The following is a 12,703-nucleotide window of genomic DNA, read 5'->3' on the forward strand; positions in this document are numbered from 1 at the left end:
GACTGCCCTGCTGAACCTGGTCCAGGGTAATTCTTCCGTTGGCGAGTACGCCATACAATTCCGTACTCTTGCTTCTGAACTATCCTGGAATAATGAGGCCCTCTGCGCGACCTTTAAAAAAGGCCTATCCAGCAACATTAAAGATGTTCTGGCCGCACGAGAAATTCCTGCTAACCTGCATGAACTCATTCATCTAGCCACTCGCATTGACATGCGTTTTTCTGAGAGACATCAAGAGCTCCGCCAGGAAAAAGACTTAGATCTCTGGGCACCTCTCCCACAGTCTCCGTTGCAATCTACGCCTAGGCCTCCCGCCGAGGAGGCCATGCAAGTGGATCGGTCTCGCCTGACCCAGGAGGAGAGGAATCGCCGTAGGGAAGAAAATCTTTGTCTGTACTGTGCCAGTACCGAACATTTCTTGGTGGATTGCCCTATCCGTCCTCCACGTCTGGGAAACGCACGCTCGCACCCAGCTCTCGTGGGTGTGGCGTCTCTTGATTCAAAGTCGGCTTCTCCACGTCTCACGGTGCCCGTGCGGATTTCTCCTTCAGCCAACTCCTCCCTCTCAGCCGTGGCCTGCCTGGACTCTGGTGCCTCTGGGAATTTTATTCGGGAGTCCTTGGTGAATAAATTCCGCATCCCGGTGACCCGTCTCGTCAAGCCACTCTACATTTCCGCGGTCAACGGAGTCAGGTTGGATTGCACCGTGCGTTACCGCACGGAGCCCCTCCTAATGTGCATCGGACCTCATCACGAAAAAATTGAGTTTTTGGTCCTCTCCAATTGCACTTCCGAAATTCTCCTTGGACTACCCTGGCTTCAACACCATTCCCCAACCCTGGATTGGTCCACAGGGGAGATCAAGAGCTGGGGTACCTCTTGTTTCAAGGACTGCCTTAAACCGGTTCCCAGTACTCCCTGCCGTGACCCTGTGGTTCCCCCTGTATCCGGTCTCCCTAAGGTCTTTATGGACTCTGCCTGCCATAAGAAGTGCCTCTCCCCCCCTCCCAGTCCAGTCAGGCAAGCCTCGGTGCCTCCTCATGGCCCCCGTCCTGGTGTCACACTGCCCCGTGCCAGGCCTCGCCCTCTGCCCTCCCTCCCCATTCCCACTCCTGCTGTACTGCCTGCCGTTGAGGAATCCCTCCATTCTTTCCCGGTGTCCTCATCCCAGGGGAGGCAGTTACCGGACAAAGAGAAGGGGAGACCTAAGGGGGGGGGGGTACTGTTACGCCTAGCGCTCCGGGTCCCCGCTCCTCCCCGGAGCGCTTACGGCGTCTCTCTCTCCGCAGCGCCCCGGTCGGTCCCGCTGACCGGGAGCGCTGCACTGTCATGGCCGTCGGGGATGCGATTCGCACAGCGGGACGCGCCCGCTCGCGAATCGCATCCCAGGTCACTTACCCGTTCCGGTCCCCTGCTGTCATGTGCTGGCGCGCGCGGCTCCGCTCTCTAGGACGCGCGCGCGCCAGCTCCCTGAGACTTAAAGGGCCAGTGCACCAATGATTGGTGCCTGGCCCAATTAGCTTAATTGGCTTCCACCTGCTCCCAGACTATATCTGATCACTGCCCCTGCACTCCCCTGCCGGATCTTGTTGCCTTAGAGCCTTGAGAAAGCGTTTACTGTGTTTGTCCTTACTGTGTACTTGACCTCCTGCTATTGCCATATTGACTACGATCCTTGCTGCCTGCCCCGACCTTCTGCTACATCCGACCTTGCTCCTGTCTACTCCCTTGTACCGCGCCTATCTTCAGCAGTCAGAGAGGTTGAGCCGTTGCTAGTGGATACGACCTGGTCACTACCGCCGCAGCAAGACCATCCCGCTTTGCGGCGGGCTCTGGTGAACACCAGTAGTGACTTAGAACCGGTCCACTAGCACGGTCCACGCCTATCCCTCTCTGGCACAGAGGATCCACCTTCTGCCAGCCGAATCGTGACAATGGTATGCCATGTGGGGTTTTCAGCTGTTCTGGCACCATAGGGGCTTTGTAAAAGTGACATGCCCCCCAAAAACCATTTCAGAAAAATTCACTCTCCAAAATCCCATTGTTGCTCCTTCCCTTCTGAGCCCTCTACTGCGCCCGCCGAACACTTGACATACACATATGAGGTATTTCCTTACTCGAGAGAAATTGGGTTACAAATTTTGGGGGCTTTTTCTCCTATTACCACTTGTAAAAATTCAAAAACTGGGTCTATAAGAACATGCGAGTGTAAAAAATGAAGCTTTTGAATTTTCTCCTTCACTTTGCTGCTATTCCTGTGAAACATTTAAAGGGTTAACACACTTACTGAATGTCATTTTGGATACTTTGAGTGGTGCAGTTTTTATAATTGGGTCATTTTGTGGGTATTTCTAATATGAAAGCCCTTCAAATCCACTTCAAAACTGAAATGGTCCTTGAAAAATTCTGATTTTGAAAATGTTGTGAAAAATTGGAAAATTGCTGCTGAAATTTGAAGCCCTCTGATGTCTTCCAAAAGTAAAAACATGTAAACTTTATGATGAAGTCATAAAGTAGACATATTGTTTATGTGAATCAATGTATAATTTATTTGGAATATCTATTTTCCTTATAAGCAGAGAGCTTCAAAGTAAAAAAAAAATTAAAAATTAAAAAAAATGTCATCAAATTTTTGAATTTTTCACCAAGAAATGATACAAGTATCGACACAATTTTACCAGTGACATAAAGTAGAATATGTCACGAAAAAACAATCTCGGAATCAGAATGAAAGGTAAAAGCATCCCAGAGTTATTAATGCTTGAAGTGACAGTGGTCAGATGTTCAAAAAATGGCCGGGTCCTTAAGGTATATTTGGGCTGGGTCCTTAAGGGGTTAAAGTTGGTGTCAAATCCAGGTTTGCCGGATTTGGTTCGCTCATCTCTTATTACTCACTGTTTTCTTTGATACAACAGTACCTGCTACAATTCCAAATCTCCACAAGTGGGCTTTTGCTCTTCGGCAACTCCTTTGATTATGCTTTTCACTTCTCTGTCAAAAATCATGCAAGGAAATGATTGTCTTTCCACTTCCGTATTATGGCCCCAACAGGGCTCACTAAAACATTCAGATGATTAGAAATGCACCTGTAACCAAGACCATTGTTATGTTTTGCAACAATTAGGCTGTAAAAGTCTCTGCTTTTTTACCCATCATGAGATATGTCTTGTGTGACACCTAGACAATAAGATCTTTCTGTAGGCCATCGGTTGCCATCAGTCATCATGACTGAATCCGCTGATATTAATTTGCACTGACAAGGGGCTGGTTAGCTTTTTGAAAACAGATAGTACCTCCCTTTCTTCATGTTTACCGGTGTCATTTCACATTTTTACGCATAATTTCTAAGCTTATTTGTTTTGGTTCCTTTGTATGTATAGATTGCTTGGGCTGTTACCAATGTCTGGAGAAAATTTCATGTCAATAGTATCCACTGTAGGTTATCCTGGGCAGTGACCAGTAATTGGTTGAGCAGACAGGTCCTTTTACTGACATCAACACAAGGAAGTTCTACACAGCAGGTTCCGGTTCCTTCAGAATGGTGGTGGTAAGGGGTAGGGGGAGAGTGAGGAAGTTGAGTAAACAATTTCTTCTATTTTATAGCAGCCTCAGCCTTATCAGCAAAGAAAATTAACCCCCATAATAACACTAAGATGCTGTACTGCAGGATTCATGAAATGTATGTAGGACAAAAGCTAAATTTTTGTGAATACATTTCACAACTGGTAAGTTCAAGAGTAAACTAAAGACAATAACAGCCTTATGTTCTTGAACGGTCATGCAATGTGTTAGTGTTAGTTTTAGTCCGTCCACTTACTTATGTTCTAATTGATGAGATATTCTGTTATGACCAAAGAACATATTATTCATTCCCTGATTTGCTTTGCAAGTCCTTGAAATGAATTTTACATTATCTTCACTCAGCCTTATCAGCAATGAAAATTAACCCCAGAATAACCCTCAGATGCTGTACTGCAGGATTCATGAAATGTATGGAGGACAAAAGCAAAATATTTCTGAATAAATTTCATAACTGGTAAGTTCAAAAGTTCAAGATTTAGTTCGCCCACTTACTTATGTTTTTATTGATGAGATATTCTGTTATGACCAAAGAACATATTATTCATTCCATGATTTGCTTGAAATGAATTTTGCATTATTTTCAATATTTCTTTACATGTAATACTGCTCTATACACATAGAATTCATATGCCATTTGTCACATGGCAAATAATTAACAAATACCTCTCTTCTTTTCAACAGATGTCCTTGGAAATAAAAAATCATCAACTCCATTCTGCCTTTCCAATAAGTGTTTTTGTATCTTTTTAACATTCTTCTTTATTATAGTTGCTGTTGAGAAGCATTTTCCACACGCCATTCATTGTGTTGGCAATATGTAATACAAAATAACACCCTAAGAAACCATACTAAGTTGCAAAGATTTTTCTGACCTTTTAATTTCTTGGCCTGACACGTGTATTTTTCACCATATGAAATTAAAGGGGTATTCCAGGAAAAAAAAATGTTTTTGTTATATCAACTGGCTCCAGAAAGTGAAACAGATTTGTAAATTACTTCTATTAAAAAAATGTTAATCCTTCCAATAATTATCAGCTGTTGAAGTTGAGTTGTTTTTTTCTGTCTGGCAACAGTGCTCTCTGCTAACATCTCTGTCTCGGAAACTGCACAGAGTAGAAGAGGTTTGCTATGGGGATTTGCTTCTACTCTGGACAGTTCCCGAGACAGGTGTCATCAAAGAGCACTTAGACAGAAAAGAGCAACTCAACTTCAGCAGCTCATGAGTACCGAAAGGATTTAGATTTTTTAATAAAAGTAATTAACAAATCTGTTTAACTTTCTGGAGCCAGTTGATATATAAAAAAAATCCTGGATAACCCTTTAAATTTTTTTTTACTGTATTGCTGCTAATATAGTATCTTCTCTGCCTTCTTTAGGTTATGCCCACACAGTTTTCATCCAAATTTTTTGTCTCATTTTGGGCAGTATATTCTTACTAAACCGGGAGTGAAAACAACACAGAAAAATATGGTAATCTTCCCCTTATATTTTTTCTCTCCGTCAGATCCACATGAGCAAGTTTTCTATGGACTCATGTGAGTTCACATTAGAAATGAAAAATTTATTGATTTTGTCGTACTTCTGAAAAAAATCATAACTACATGCAGGAAAATTTATACGAACAAATTCTCATCTTCTGACCCCTATAACTTTCTTATTTTCTGGGAACGGGCCGGTATGAGGCTAATTTTTTGCGCCGTTATCTGAATTTTTATTGGTTCTATTTTTGTATTGATAAGACTTTTTGATCACTTTTTATTCATTATTTCATGATATATAAAAAGTGACCAAAAATACGCAATTTTGAACTTTGGAATTTTTTTTCCGCGTACACCATTGACCCTGCGGTTTTATTAATGATATATTTTTATAATTCGGACATTTCCACACCCGGCGATACCACATATGTTTATTTTTATTTTACACAGTTTTTTTTTTCATGGGAAAAGGGGGGTGATTCAAACTTTTATTAGGGAAGGGTTAAAATGACCTTTATTAACTTTTTTTTCACTTTTTTTGCAGTGTTATAGCTCCCATAGGGGGCTGTAAGACTGCACACACTGATCTTTTACACTGTTCACTGCAAAGCCATAGCTTTGCATTGATTAGTGTAATAGGCGGTCGATTGCTCAAGCCTGAATCTCAGGCTTGGAGCAATCATTCGCCGATCGGACGCGACGGAGACAGGTGAGCGGACGTCCAATCGCCTGCTAGATCATTGGGACATCAAAATTTTATCATGATGGTCCCTTTTACTTTCATTTTAGATGCGGCGATCAATTTTGATCACTGCATCTAAAGGGTTAATAGCGCGCGGCACAACGATCAGTGCCACACAATATTAGCCCAGAGTCCTGGCTATCATTAGCCACCAGGACGAACCCGGTATGACGCGGGGTCACAGCGGGACCCCGCGTCATATACCGGGATCGGGCGCAGGGCGTACAGGTACGCCCTGCATCCTTAAGAGGACTTTGGCTCAACAGAAAAGTTCAAGGTAGCTACCCTATGTGTGGTCAAGGTTTTAGATAGAGTATGGTACAGAAGGATGTAGCAGAGGTGTAGTCATTCAGGCAGTAGGTCAGAGCTGTCAGAGTTTATTCAGAGTTGGCTCACAGTCACAGGTCACGCAAAGGGAGGACAGGAAGAGGGTCAAGTAAAAAGTTGAATCAAACACAGTAGCAGCACATTTGAATCACCCCTTTACATATAACTAAATAACCTTATTGATCATATACAAGTGGCAGGTAGAAGAGCCTTTTATATAAGTGCAGCAGAGAGGGGATTGGTGGGGAAATGTAAAGTGTGGTGTGTGTTGGTCCTTTAAATCTAGTCAGTGCACATGCTAGGACCAATGAGCAACAGTGACAGCAAACCTATTTCCACGAGGAGAGAAGAGAAGCTGTGCAGCTTGTAAAGCGGGGACTATGTAAGTATGCCTGGTGGCCAGGGACTGTGACAGATGTGATCAAGGAAAAACAACCAGAGAAAGGGGATACAGTAGACATAAGCTTGTTGGCAAAAAAGTGCAGAGCAAGATGTAAAGATTCTCTCTGACAAACAGGCAGTGCAAATAGCAGAAAATACAATGCTGGGTTTACAATGTGGTGTGTGAAAACTGCTGTTCCTTAGCATGGATGGGCTATACAGTATACTCAGAAAGTGTTTAGACCCTTTTTTTTCCCATTTGTTTTTTATGTTACAGCTTTGTGCTTATATAAAAAAGTAAACTTTCCCCCATTATTCTACTCCTAATACCCCAAAATGACAAAGCAAAAACTGAATTTTGCTAATTCTTTGAAAAAAGAAAAAAGTACATTTTTTGCATGGGCATAAGTATTCAGACCCTTTGCTATGACACTTGAAATTGAGCTCTGGGGGCCTCCTACTTCATCTTTACGATGTGTCTACACCTTCTTTGGAATCACTTGTGGTAAACTCAGCGGTTTGGACAAACTGTTCTGTAAATCCCATCCCTTGATCATTATGGTCTTTCTGTAGTTCTGGCACGATTTTATGTATGATTTTTCTCTGCACCCTAGAGACTCAAATGTTTTTTTTTTGTTTTGTTTTTTATTCATAGTAGAAGCATTACCATTCAATTTTACTGTAATGCATTGGATCTTTGTAGACAATTGATCACATACCATGTTTATCGGCATATAACATGCATTTTTTAGGCTAAACGTTTTAGCCTAAAGTCTATCTGCGTGTTATACGGCGATAAGCTGCTGCAGTTCAATTATTTAAAGCGGGCGCTTTAAATCAATGAACTGCAGCGGCTTTTGCAGGTCCAGAGACCTGCCGTTGCTGCCGGCTTCTCTGCCACTGCCTATCTTGGGGTCCAGAGACTGCCGCGCCACTGCCCCATTACCTCCCCCATCCCCCTCCCGGTTTTTCTGACCCCGCAGAAGCCCCCAGGAAAGGCAGGCTGAGAGAGGCCATCGCTGGCCGCTTCTCTCCCCCTGCCTTTCCTGGTGTCTAGGGCCCTGCTGTCACCGCTTTTCTCCCCCTGGCTATCGGCGCTGCTGCCCCAATTCCTCCCCCATCCCCGGTTTTATGATTACCTGTTGCCAGGGTCAGGTCCGCGCTGCTTCTGGCTCCGGTCTGCGCTGCTTCTGGCTCCGGTGTGGCGTATATGCGCCATTGCTAAGCGCTGCGAGGCATAATGACGAGTGACGCGACGTCACTCGTCATTGCGTAGCGCAGCGCATAGCAACGACGCATAGACGCCACACAGGAGCCAGAAGCACCGCGGACCGGAGCCAGAAGCAGTGCAGACCCGACTCCAACCCCGGCAACAGGTAATCATAAAACCGGGGATGGGGAAGGCAATGGGGCAGCGGCGCCGATAGCCAGAGGGAGAGAAGTGGCGGCAGCAGGGCTCTAGACCCCATGAAAGGCAGGGGGAGAGAAGCGGGCAGCGATGGCCTCTCTCCCCCTGCCTTTCCTGGGGGCTTCTGCGGGGTCAGAAACAATGTATCGGGGTATACACATGCACACACACACAACTTTTTTTACCCAAATATCCTTGGTAAAATGAGGGTGCGTGTTATAGGCCTGTGCGTGGTATACCCCGATAAATCAACTGCCTCCAGAAAGTTAAACAGATTTGTAAATTAATTCTATTAACCCCTTATGGACTCAGCCCATGTTGGCCTTAAGGACTAGGACAATTTAATTTTTACGTTTTCATTTTTTCCTCCTCGCCTTCTAAAAATCATAACTCTTTTATATTTTCATCCACAGACTAGTATGAGGGCTTATTTTTTGCGTGACCAGTTGTCCTTTGTAATGACATCACTCATTATATCATAAAATGTATGGCGCTACCAAAAAACACTATTTTTGTGGGGAAATTAAAATGAAAAATGCAATTTTGCTAATTTTGGAAGGTTTTGTTTACACGCCGTACAATTTATGGTAAAAATGACGTGTGTTCTTTATTCTTAGGGTCAATACGATTAAAATGATACCCATTATTATATACTTTTATATTATTGTTGAGCCTAAAAAAAATCACAAACTTTTTAACCGAATTAGTACGTTTATAATCCCTTTATTTTAATGACCTCTAACTTTTTTATTTTTACGTATAAGTGGCGGTATGGGGGCTCATTTTTTGCGCCATGATCTGTACTTTTTTTTGATACCACATTTGCATATAAAAAACTTTTAATACACTTTTTATAATTTTTTTTTAATAAAATGTATTAAAAAAGTAGGAATTTTGGACTTTTTTAAATTTTTTTTCATTCACGCCGTTCACCATACGGGATCATTAACATTTTATTTTAATAGTTCGGACATTTATGCACGCGGTGATACCAAATATGTCTATAAAAAATGTTTTTTACGCTTTTTGGGGGTAAAATAGGAAAAAACGGACGTTTTACTTTTTTATTGGGGGAGGGGATTTTTCACTTTTTTTTTACTTTTACTTTTACATTTTTTTACATTTTTTTTACACTTGAATAGTCCCCATAGGGGACTATTCATAGCAATACCATGATTGCTAATACTGATCTGTTCTATGTATAGGACATAGAACAGATCAGTATTATCGGTCATCTCCTGCTCTGGTCTGCTCGATCACAGACCAGAGCAGGAGACGCCGGGAGCCGCACGGAGGAAGGAGAGGGGACCTCCGTGCGGCGTTATGAATGATCGGATCCCCGCAGCAGCGCTGCGGGCGATCCGATCGTTCATTTAAATCGCGAACTCCCGCAGATGACGGGATCTGTATTGATCCCGGCACCTGAGGGGTTAATGGCGGACGCCCGCGAGATCGCGGGCGTCGGCCATTGCCGGCGGGTCCCTGGCTGCGATCAGCAGCCGGGATCAGCCGTGCATGACACGGGCATCGCTCCGATGCCCGCGGTTATGCTTAGGACGTAAATGTACGTCCTGGTGCGTTAAGTACCACCTCACCAGGACGTACATTTACGTCCTGCGTCCTTAAGGGGTTAAAAAATCTTAATCCTTTCAGTACTTATGAGCTTCTGAAGTTTAGGTTGTTCTTTTCTGTCTAAGTGCTCTCTGATGACACGTGTCTCGGGAACCGCCCAGTTTAGAAGAGGTTTGCTATGGGAATTTGCTTCAAAACTGGGCGTTTCCCGAGACACGTGTCATCAGAGATTACTTAGACAGAAAAGAACAACCTTAACTTCAGAAGCTCAGAAGTACTGAAAGAATTAAGATTTTTTAATAGAAGTAATTTACAAATCTGTTTAACTTTCTGGAACCAGTTGATATATAAAAAAAGTTTTTTCCTGGAATACCCCTTTATTAAAGAAAAGGGCTCCTGAAAATCCCACCACTAGGGGTCTACATGCCTACTGGGACACTAACCAAACCTGAGCATCATGTTTGTCCTTGAGTAATAGACAAGGCTGCAAGAGCAGACATACCAATTACCTCCCACCACCACAAGGGAAGGTCACATCCCCTTCCCCTGAGAGGATTTCTAAAACTGTGAGCTAATGAAAAAAGGTATTTTTATAATAAATATAAGAAGTGCAAGAAAAAGCATAAACATTAGATGTTCATGGTCAGGATTAGAAGGTGAGTAACATCTTTTTTTATTTATTTTTGGGCTCTGACAGAAATACTTTACATCAAGTTGTATCAAGCAGTAAAACAATTGCTCAAGCGTTGCCCCATGTAAACTGCTCCTGAACAGCTTATGAGGGTGGGATTTTGATTCCATGTTCCTAAAATCAGTTTGGGTCCTTGCAGATCGACCTACATTGATTTACAATTTTACAATTTTCAGTGAATAGGTGATAAATGTTTTTTTGCTGAATTTACCCATTTTAACCAAACTGAACTTTTGACCGTATTTTGATACAAACCAATTTAACTGGACAGATTTCTGGCAGAAGCATACAGGTACCTGTAATATACCTCAGAAATGTACCATTCTTTGTAAAGTAAGGGAAGTCCATAAAATGCGCAAGTACAGTACATGTCATTTTGAAAGCAGAAGTTTATAAGAGTGGCAAGAGTTCCTGTTTGCTGTTCTACAAAAATATTCTAACTTGCAAATTATGACATATAGGAAAAACTGTAAAATATCAGTATATAGGATGTGCCTTTTGACTTTATAGAAGTTTACAGTCTTCAATGAGTATACACTGGAAAGCTGGAGTTAATGCATTGATATAATCTCTGCCTAAAAAAAAGTGCCATAAAGAAGAATAACGAAAACATTGAATAAAAGCAGTGACATAAAGTAAAAAAACAGACAACTGTAAATTAAGGAGGAACAAATATTTTCTATGTTTTTTTTTTTGTTATGGTAAATATTCAAAATCAAAAATATTTTAAGTGTGGGCCTGATCTATCTGATTTTTTGGCCACCACATTCTTCATATGTTTCAATAAAAAGGTTGATGAAGGTGTATGCAGTACTCTCCATTAAAGTCTATGGGGGTTTTAGTCAATCTGAGTGGAATCCATACCCATCAATAATATCATATGGAGATACTATAAATAGTTTAAATTGGAATATCCTTCAACTTGTAATATGTCTTTTAAAAATATATATTGAATTCCACTGGATTTGCATTGAATGGCATATGTATAATCACAGAAACTGGATAAAGCTGCATATGTTGAACTTGATGGACGTATGTCTTTTTTCAACCGTACTAACTATGTAACTATGTATTTATAAAATAGCCTTGTAAGTTTTGTGCATAAATATATATTATTGCTATATTTGATAGTAGAAACGAAGAATAATACAAGACTGGGGATCAAATAAGGCTGTACTTTTTCAATTATATTGTTTATACCAGCTTAAGTTTCGAAGAGACTATGCATAGTAGACTAAACTATCTGTTTAATTTATTATGAGGCAATATTGTAATACTATGATATTATATTTGATATTTTTTATATTTGAATAAAGGGTCTTTAAAGTTTTACTTTCATTAAAGGGGTACTCCGGGGAACTAAACCCTTAGCACATCCTTTCCCTCTCACCGACCTATGTACAGTATTTGTCTAAATTTCATTCATTAGTTATTTAGAGCAGTTTCCCTCTTTCAACTGTCACTTACATGCAGGGAGTGAGAGAAAGACGTCATATTCAGATACTGCTTGTCTTTGTGTAAACTCCTCACTGAGACTAGCCCCCACCCTCCTGCAAGACAAACACCATGTGATTTCGGGCTTCACAGCCACAGCTCCCCTCTCTTCCCCCTGTGAGGAGCTTGCCGTGAGAGAAGCCCAGTGAAGATTCTCAGTCACAACTCAGCACATAAAACAACCATCTTATGGGTAATCCTCAAGGGGCGTATCCTAAACTAGAAACCCCCTTGTTAGAATTATAATCTTTATTAACACTATCTTTAAAAAGAAAAACCAATTGCTACCATAGGATGTCAGTAGAAAATGTTATATTACAGCTAATGCTCAGTGTTAATGTGTTTGTCAGATTACAGCGATAATGCCTCTCATGGAATACAATGTACACCCCAGAGAGTGTTGGTTGATATTGTAAACAGTTATATGCTGGCAGTAGATCACGGCTGCTGATTAAAACGTAGTTGTTACGCCTAGCGCTCCGGGTCCCCGCTCCTCCCCGGAGCGCTCACGGCGTCTCTTTCCCTGCAGCTCCCCGGTCAGTCCCGCTGACCGGGAGCGCTGCTCTCTCATGGCCGTTGGGGATGCGATTCGCACAGCGGGACGCGCCCGCTCGCGAATCGCATCCCAGGTCACTTACCCGTTCCCGTCTCCTGCGGTCATGTGCTGGCGCGCGCGGCTCCGCTCTCTAGGGCGCGCGCGCGCCAGCTCCCTGAGACTTAAAGGGCCAGTGCACCAATGATTGGTGCCTGGCCCAATTAGCTTAATTGGTTCCCACCTGTTCCCTGCTTATATCTAGTCTCCTCCCTTGCACTCCCTTGCCGGATCTTGTTGCCTTGAGCCTAGTGAAAGCGTTTTGTGTGTTTATACCCTGTGTACCAGACCTTCTGTTATCTCCCCTGACTACGAACCTTGCCGCCTGCCCCCGACCTTCTGCTACGTCCGACTTTGCTTCTGCCTACTCCCTTGTACCTCGCCTATCTTCAGCAGCCAGAGAGGTGAGCCGTTGCTAGTGGATACGACCTGGTCA

Source organism: Hyla sarda, chromosome 6 (assembly GCF_029499605.1).
Source record: "Hyla sarda isolate aHylSar1 chromosome 6, aHylSar1.hap1, whole genome shotgun sequence".
Taxonomy (NCBI): domain Eukaryota; kingdom Metazoa; phylum Chordata; class Amphibia; order Anura; family Hylidae; genus Hyla; species Hyla sarda.